The sequence below is a fragment of the Lathyrus oleraceus genome, chromosome 1 (genome assembly GCF_024323335.1).
Source record: "Lathyrus oleraceus cultivar Zhongwan6 chromosome 1, CAAS_Psat_ZW6_1.0, whole genome shotgun sequence".
Classification (NCBI taxonomy): domain Eukaryota; kingdom Viridiplantae; phylum Streptophyta; class Magnoliopsida; order Fabales; family Fabaceae; genus Lathyrus; species Lathyrus oleraceus.
The window spans coordinates 333,339,291-333,346,651 of NC_066579.1; the positions used below are offsets into that span (position 1 = coordinate 333,339,291).

A 7,361-nucleotide genomic window follows, 5' to 3' on the forward strand; every position below is an offset into this window, starting at 1 on the left:
TTTACTTTATTTATTTCCTCGCACTCGCCTTACTTTATTTATTTCCTTGCAATCGCTTTACTTTTATTTATTTCCTCGCACTCGCTTTACTTTATTTATTTCCTCGCACTCGCTTTAAATTATTTACTTTCCGCACTCGCACTACTTTTATTTATTTTCCGCACTCGCACTACTTTTATTTATTTTAATGCACTTTTACTTTACCATGTCTAGCTAAATTTATAAGGTTAGAATGTAAGGATCGTAATTGAACCAATAATCCGTACAATTGTTCGTAGAAACACTTAAGGGCTATTTTAACTTTCAACTTAAGTTTTCCCGCACTTCAATTCCGTTGGGTAAGATCGAAAGCCGTCCAACGTCTTTTTAAACTTAATTGTTTTTAACTATTTCAAAAACAGCGAAAGCGCTTTGTCTAGTTCATTAGGAGTTTTTAACATTAAGAAGAAAAGAGATTTTAAAACTATTTTCGGACGCGTTTATAAGTTTAGGGTCTGGTTCGTAAGAACCTCTTTTGGTTAAGAAATCCAGGTTATAATGCTTTTCAACTTAGTCAAGACACTATATTTCTTAAAAATAGGTTTACTACTCTAACGCAATGCGCGCCTTTTTATAAGTGACAATAAGAGGGTTTGATTATGGAGTACAACTCGGTTCTGAATACGCGAAAGCGACAGTTCCTGTTAAATTAGTTCTTTTCAAAGTAGGAAACACTGTCCATAAGTAGCTCTATTAGCAAGTACTTGGATTATTGATTAATTACGTGAATTACATTCGACCCTGTCTTTATTAATTATATTTTATTTCAATACTTTACTTTTCATTGCACACTCTAAAAACACCTATTTTAATTGCCTTTGATAAACACCATAACAATAGATAACGATAGATTGACACTTGGTCTCTGTGGATTCGACAATCTTTTATATTACTCTGACAGGTTCGTATACTTGCGAAACACCGCATCAAGTTTTTGGCGCCGTTGCCGGGGACCATTTTCGTCAAATTTCATTTTCCTATTGTTATATCGTTTAGACTTAGGCTATTTCCCGCTGGTGAATGCGAAGAACTCGCAGCACCGGAAGTTTAAGCTTAGTATACCCTCTGGCGGAACCTAAACGTTACGCTCGCGCACGTTTATTCTTTCATAGAATTAAGAGAGTTATGGCCGAAGATCAAAACCAAAGACCTCTTAAGGACTTCGCTCAACTATCTAATGAAGAACCTAGTTCTAGTATAGTAAACCCAACCATCCCAGCTAATAATTTTGAACTTAAACCATCCCTGTTGCAACTAGTGCAACAGAAACAATTCGCAGGTCTCGCTACTAAGAACCCAAACCAACATTTAAAAATATTTCTTCAATTAGCAGACACTTTTAAAACCAATGGAGCTTCTCCTGAGGCAATACGTTTAAGATTATTTCCTTTTTCCCTCAGAGATAAAGCCCTATCATGGTTAGATTCCCTTCCATCCAATTCCATTACGACTTGGGATAACCTTAGAAGAGTTTTTCTTGCTAGATATTTTCCCCTGAGTAAGACCGCCGTTCTTCGAAACCATATAACTAAATTTACCCAAAACCAAGGAGAATCGCTGTTCGAAGCTTGGGAGAGATATAAAGAGTTGTTACGAGCATGCCCACATCATGACTTAGAAAATTGGTTAATCATTCAAACCTTCTATAATGGACTTCATTACAACATAAAGATGACCATCGACGCTGCCGCAGACGGTGCTCTGATGAAAAAACCTTATCCTGAAGCTAGTGCCCTCATTGAAGACATGGCTCAAAACCATCAATCATGGGGATTCGAACGAGCGACAGTTGAGAAGAAGGAAGCCCAAGGAGGAGCGCATGAACTAAGCTATATAGACATGATGCAAGCTAAAATGGACGCATTAGCCCTTAAAGTCGAGCATATGTGCATAAACCCGAATACTATAGCCGAAGTTTCGTCGGATTGTGAGATATGTGGAACCAAAGGACACCAATCTGCAGAATGCAGTCTATTAAACGAAACCCACTCTGGGCAAGTGAACTACACCCAAGGGAACCCATACTCGAATACCTACAACCCTGGATGGAGGAATCACCCGAACTTCTCCTATAAAAACAATAACCCTATTCAAAATAATGCACCTCCGAGACCTAGTTATCAAGCCCCAAGATCAAATCACCCTATGCAACCTGTCCCATCAAAGTCGAGCCTTGAGAAAATTATGGAAAATTTTATCACTGCTCAAACCCAACAAAACAAGGAGTTCATGAACCAAAACATTCATGTTAACGAATTGATTACTCAGTTAGGAACCAAGGTTGACCAAATAGTTACTCATACCAAGATGCTTGAAACCCAGATCTCTCAGGTAGCTTTAAACCAAGCCCCTCAGACTACACCTGGAGGACAATTCCCTGGACAACCTCAACAAAATCCGAGAGGACAAGCCATTGCCATTACCCTACGAAGTGGGAACGCTTATGATGAGCCACCAAACCCTAAATTAAGTGAACTCAAAACTTCTAAGGAATGTACCAAACCCACGGATAAAGTAAAGGAACCAGAGGAACCTGAAAACCAGGAAGGTCGAGAAAAAGGAGAAGAACCTAAAGACAAAACTTACGTACCACCCCCGCCATATAAACCACCTATACCATATCCGCAAAGACTCAAACAAACCCAGATCAATAAACAGTATCAAAAATTTATTAAAGTTATAGAAAAACTTCATGTAGAAATCCCTTTCACAGAAGCCATCACCCAAATACCTTCTTATGCAAAGTTTCTCAAAGACATCCTTACCAACAAACGTAGACTTGATGATCCGAAGCCTTTGGAATGTAATGCTATTTCCGAGGACAAATTAGCAAAGAAAGATAAAGATCCTGGAAATTTCTCCATTCCTTGCCTTTTGGGTAATCATGTCATCGAAAAAGCTTTTCTAGACTTAGGAGCTAGTGTGAGCTTAATGCCTTTAGCAGTTTGTGAGAGGTTAAACTTAGGAGAATTATAGCCCACTAAGATGTCACTTCAGTTAGCCGATAGATCTATTAAATATCCGATAGGCATTTTAGAAGATGTTCCTGTTAGGATAGGTCAGTTATTTATCCCTACTGATTTTGTTGTCATGGACATCAAAGAGGACAATGATATACCAATCCTTCTAGGTAGACCATTCTTATCGACTGCAGGAGCCATAATAGATGTCAAGAAAGGAAAGTTGACATTTGAGGTAGGTGACGAGAAAATATAATTTATACTTTCGAAATTTCTTATGGCACCTGTGATCGGAGACTCGTGTTATGCCTTAGATATCATTGATGAATGTGTTAGAGAATTAGAACAAAAAGAAATTATAAAAACAATTAAGTTACCATCAACTCTCATAAGGGAAGATGATGACTTTAAGAAACTCTACATCAATGATAACCTTTACGAATGTTTATCCCTTACCCCAGATCCTATGCCATGCCCTAAGAAACCAACCTTAGAACTTAAGGAACTACCTAAGAACCTGAGATACGAGTTCCTCGATGAAAAGATGAACCGTCCAGTTATAGTTAGTGCTACCTTGAGCCAAAAGGAAACGAACCAACTTTTAGACGTTTTACGAAGATATCCCTCAGCCTTAGGATATAATATCTCTGACCTGAAAGGTATAAGCCAATCCGTATGCATGCATCGGATTTCGCTCGAAGAAGATTCAAAACCCTCTAGGGAACATCAGAGAAGAATAAACCCTATAATGAGTGATGTCGTTAAAAAGGAAGTTCTTAAGTTACTTGAGGCAAGTATAATCTACCAGATCTCTGATAGTAAGTGGGTGAGCCCTGTGCATGTAGTACCTAAAAAGGGAGGCATCACAGTCGTGCAAAACGATAAAGGCGAACATGTAGCAAAACGTTTAGAAGGAGGATGGTGGATGTGTATAGATTATAGAAAATTAAATAAAGCAACTAGGAAGGATCATTTCCCTTTACCATTTATAGACCAGATGTAGGAGCGTCTAGCCAAACACTCTTACTTCTGCTATCTAGATGGATACTCTGGATTCTTCTAAATACCTATCCACCCCGAAGATCAATAAAAAACTACCTTTACATGCCCTTATGGAACTTTTGCCTACAGACGAATGTCGTTCGGCGTCTGTAATGCCCCAGCTACTTTCCAACGCTGCATGATGTCAATCTTTGCAGATTACCTAGATGGTATCATGGAAGTGTTTATGGATGATTTCTCGGTTTGCGGATTTGATTTCCACAATTGTCTTGCTAACCTTGAGAAAATCCTGGAGAGATGCGTGGAGGTGAACCTCGTGCTAAATTGGGAAAAATGTCATTTCATGGTGACCGAAGGAATAGTTTTAGGACATATAGTTTCCGAAAAAGGTATAGAGGTAGATAAAGCTAAAATAGACGTTATAGAAAACCTAAAACCACCAAAAACCATCAGAGAAGTCCGAAGCTTTCTTGGACACGCTGGATTCTACCGACGTTTTATTAAGGACTTCTCCAAAATAACTAAACCTTTAACTGGACTTTTAATGAAAGATGCTGAATTCATTTTCGATGAAAAATGTAATGACGCATTTAATCTTTTAAAGCAAGCATTAGTATCTACACCCATTATGAAACCACCTGATTGGTCGGAACCTTTTGAGATAATGTGCGATGCTAGTGATTACGTAGTTGGAGCCGTTCTAGGACAAAGGAAAGATAAAAAATTACATGCCATTTATTATGCCAGTAGAACCCTAGATGCTGCCCAACTTAACTACACAACAACTGAAAAAGAATTACTCGTTGTAGTTTTCTCTATAGACAAATTTAGATCTTATCTAGTAGGAGCAAAAATTATAGTTTACACCGATCATGCTGCCATTCGTTACCTATTAAGTAAAAAAGATGCCAAGCCCAGGTTACTCCGATGGATTCTATTACTACAAGAGTTTGATTTAGACATAAGAGATAAAAAAGGCACTGAAAATGTAGTAGCCGATCACCTTTCTAGGCTAGAACATCTAAAACCTGAACTAGTACCCATAAATGATGATTTCGCCTATGATAGACTGATCGCTAGAGTAGAAACCATTGAAGATAATAACCTAGATCCTTATGAGCACCCTCAAAATTCCTTAGCAATAAGTAACGTACCCTGGTATGCAGACTTCGTTAATTACCTAGCTGCTAATATAGTACCCCCTGATCTTGATTACCACCGCAAGAAGAAATTCTTCCACGATGTGAGAAACTTCTATTGGGACGAACAGCTCCTCTTCAAAAGGGGTAAAGATGGCATTTTTCGCCGTTGCATTCCAGAAGAAGAGGTAAATAATATTATCGAGCATTGTCATTCTGCACCTTATGGTAGACATGCGAGCACATCTAAGACATACGCCAAGATTCTTCAAGCTGGCCTATTCTGGCCTACCATGTGGCGCGATGTCTATGCTTGCATTGTCAAGTGTGATAGATGCCAACGCACTGGAAACATTTCGAGGCGTGATGAAATGCCTCTAAGAAACATTCAGGAAGTAGAACTCTTTGACGTATGGGGTATAGATTTCATGGGACCTTTTCCACCATCCTTAGGAAACAGGTATATCTTAATAGCTGTAGACTATGTGTCTAAGTGGATTGAAGTTATAGCTGCACCCACAAACGACACTAGGGTAGTAATCAAACTATTTAAAAACTTTATATTCCCTAGATTTGGAACACCACGTTTAGTCATAAGCGATGGAGGATCACACTTTATATCGAGAATATTTGACAAACTTTTAAGAAAATATGGAGTTAGGCATAGAGTAACAACACCATACCACCCACAGACTAGTGGGCAAGTAGAAGTATCTAATAGGGAGATAAAACAAATCCTAGAGAAAACTGTTTCTATTTCTAGAAGAGACTGGTCTCATAAGCTTCAAGAAGCATTATGGGCCTATAGAACCGCTTTCAAAACCCCTATAGGAACTACTTCTTATCAACTAGTTTATGGAAAATCATGTCACTTACCATTCGAATTAGAGCATAAGGCCTATTGGGCTATTAAAACTTTGAATTTAGACTACCTAGCCACTGGAGAAAAGTGTACTCTAGACATTCATAAATTAGAAGAACTTAGGCAATCTGCCTACGAGAATGCAAAAAAATATAAAGAGAGGACAAAAGCCTATCACGACAAAAGAATAATAAAGAAAAACTTCAATATAGGCGATCCTGTTCTCCTTTTTAACTCTAGGTTACGACTCTTCCCTGGAAAGCTACGTTCAAGATGGTCTGGTCCTTTCGAAGTATCCAAGATTCTAAGATCCGGAGCCGTAGAAATCAAGAACGAAACATGTAGTCCATTCATTGTAAATGGACAAAGACTGAAGCTCTACGAAGGAGGAGACATTCCATCATACTACTCGAGCCACACCCTGATTGATCCACCGATTCCTACTACTACAGGTGTATAAATTCTAATCGTCAAGCTAATGACGTTAAACAAGCGCTGCGTGGGAGGCAACCCATGGTTTTTCTTTCATTTTACTTTTTCGCATTTATTTATTTTTATTTTATTTTATCATATTTTGCATTGAGACTAAGATTTGAATGGTTTGTATTTTCAGGATCACTTTCTTAACTTTTACAGGATGCAGGATTTCGATGACATACACGTGGCCTATAGAGATAATGCTCAGAGGGAGCGCTACATTGCTTTGTATCAGCGCCCTATGGCACCCACACGTTATCCTGATCAACAGTGTATGGAGGCACTGGGTATCGAGCCGAGTATCCGATTCCTTAGCCACCAGCTTCCTGGGATGAGTTTACTGATGACTTGAGTAACACCTACAGGAACCTGCCTTTGGAATTCCTGAGTTCATTCGACTATGACCCATACTCTGGACCAGATGGGTATGCTGCTTTCAGGCTTTTTGGAGTTGAGTACTCTTTCAGCCAGAAAGAGTTCGGCGACTTATTGGGTTTCCAGACTACTCCTGATGCTATCCCGGAGACACCTATGGGATATTTCCTGGGTAAGGAGGTTGAGAAGTTTTGGAGTGATATATCGGGAGGCGGAAGCCAGGATCCATCTATGCAGCTGTCTCATGTCATACATAACCCCGCATTCAGATACTTTCAGATGATATTAGCACATTCCTTCCTGGGAAGGCCGGATGCAGAGACACTATTGAGTGAAGAGGAGATCTTCCTATTATTTTGTGCATCCCAGTCTCGCCTAGTCGCATGTGGGAACTTCTTGTTATACAGTCTCAGCGGTATCTCCAGATCTACCGAAGGAGTCATCCATGTTGACGGAATCATCACGTAGATTGCTGTCGCTTTAGGTCTGTCTCGCAAGCTGTTACAT

General features: G+C 39.2%; 1 non-coding gene across 1 annotated transcript; it reads right to left on the minus strand.

Annotated features, from left to right (window-relative positions):
- Window positions 1-1,548: 1,548 nt before the first annotated feature.
- Window positions 1,549-1,655, minus strand: LOC127116610 (small nucleolar RNA R71). Its single transcript, XR_007801425.1, has one exon. It is a non-coding gene; the product is annotated as a small nucleolar RNA R71 (small nucleolar RNA).
- Window positions 1,656-7,361: the final 5,706 nt, after the last annotated feature.